The sequence below is a fragment of the Arachis ipaensis genome, chromosome B8 (genome assembly GCF_059453495.1).
Source record: "Arachis ipaensis isolate K30076 ecotype BB chromosome B8, ASM5945349v1, whole genome shotgun sequence".
NCBI classification, from domain to species: Eukaryota; Viridiplantae; Streptophyta; class Magnoliopsida; order Fabales; family Fabaceae; genus Arachis; species Arachis ipaensis.
In genome coordinates this window covers 68,418,869-68,420,617 of record NC_142443.1, presented here as the reverse complement: position 1 = coordinate 68,420,617, position 1,749 = coordinate 68,418,869, and the positions used below count along the sequence as shown (strand labels likewise).

General features: G+C 41.8%; 1 non-coding gene across 1 annotated transcript; it reads right to left on the bottom strand.

The window, feature by feature from the left end:
* Positions 1 to 815: 815 nt before the first annotated feature.
* Positions 816 to 923, bottom strand: LOC148548446 (small nucleolar RNA R71). Its single transcript, XR_015897937.1, has one exon. It is a non-coding gene; the product is annotated as a small nucleolar RNA R71 (small nucleolar RNA).
* Between the last annotated feature and the right edge of the window lie 826 nt (positions 924 to 1,749).

Genomic DNA, 1,749 nt, shown 5'->3' with positions numbered 1-1,749 from the left:
GACCTGGGACTTAAAACTCCCAGTAATTTTGATTTAAACTCTTTGTGACACATTTCTAAATTGATAGGTAGATTTTCGGTGAATTAAGAACTATACTTGCAACGTATCAATTTTAATAATTTTTTAATTCATCAGCTTCTACTTCCCATCAATTTTTGGCGCCGTTGCCGGGGAGTTGCAATAGAGTGCTAATTTTATTAATTAGAATTTATTTATTTGCATTTTATTTTATTTTGCTACTATGAGCTGTATGTTTATTCCGTCAAATGACACGTTCACTTCCTGATCCGCGCTTGCTAATATTTGATCCTGAAATTGAAAGAACAATTTCACGAATAAGGCGAGAACAACGTAGGTTAGCCCACTCTGAGGGAGGATCTGAAAGCGAATCTGAGGAAGAAACCAGCCCCCGTTCTACTGATTCAGTTGTTTTACGTGCAGAAAACATGGCAGCTAGAAGAGTTACCATTCAAGAGGAAGGAGCTCCTGATTTTACAATGCAACCGTTTCAAGCGCATCATCCAGCGGTAGCTACGGATTTTGAAATAAAGACCACACTGTTAAATTTGATGCCCAAGTTTCACGGCCTACCTACTCAAGAGCCTATCAAGCACTTGCGAGATTTCCAGGCAGGCTGTTTTACTGTCAGGCGTGATGGCACTGATGAAACTTCAATTCTGCTGAAAGCTTTTCCGTTCTCTCTTGAGGGAAAAGCAAGAGAGTGGTACTACACTCAACCTATAGCAAATGTATCCAACTGGGATACACTCAGAAAGGAGTTTCTGGAAAAATTCTTTCCATCTGAAGTTACTAATAAACTGAGGAAGGATATCTCTACAATTGTTCAGGATGACAATGAGACTCTCTTTGAATACTGGGAGCGCTTCAATAATCTTCTGGAAGCATGCCCCCACCACATGATTGACAAGATCGTGCTACTCAGCTATATCACACAAGGTATGAGGCCCCAAGATAAGACCACATTGGAAAGTGCCAGCAATGGGTCTATGAAGAAGTACAAGACCACTGATGAAGCTTGCCAATTGATCAGTGATTTAGCTGAATCTACTCGGAACCACAGACAGAAGCAAGGCCGTTCAAGAGCCGTTGCAGAAGTATCTTCTGGCAGAGAGACTGCTGCTCTAAGTCAAAGCATCTGTGAGATGACCAACCTGCTGAAGCAAATGCAGTTAAATCAACAAGCTCAGCAAACTCAATCGCAGTAAAACCAACAACTAGTCCCACAAAGAATTTGCAGAATTTGTGCTGATTACAGCCATTACACTGATGAATGCCCGCAGCTCCAACAAGAAGACAACGTGGTGGCATCCACTCACAACTTCTATGACCGCCCCAACCAAGGGTACAATCAAAGTGGAAATAATAACCATGGATGGCAGGACAATTCAAACCAGAATTGGAGGGACAACAATAACAGGGGAGGCAGAGATAATCAGGAAAATCAGAGGTGGAATAATAACAACAGCAGGCAGCAAAATCAACCTTACCGAGCACCTCACCTGAGGCAAAACCAAGGACCACCGAACAATCAGCAGCAAACCTCTCAATTTACTCATTATTCTGTATCTTCTAATGAAGATTTATTACCAGCTTTTGAGAAAAGACAACTCGCCATGGAAAGTACCATCGTGAACAGTATTAACGCCAGTCTGAATGGTCTCACCTCTACTCTGCAAGCTTTTATGACACAGCTTGGTTCAGCACAAAATTCCAGTAACCAACCTTCAA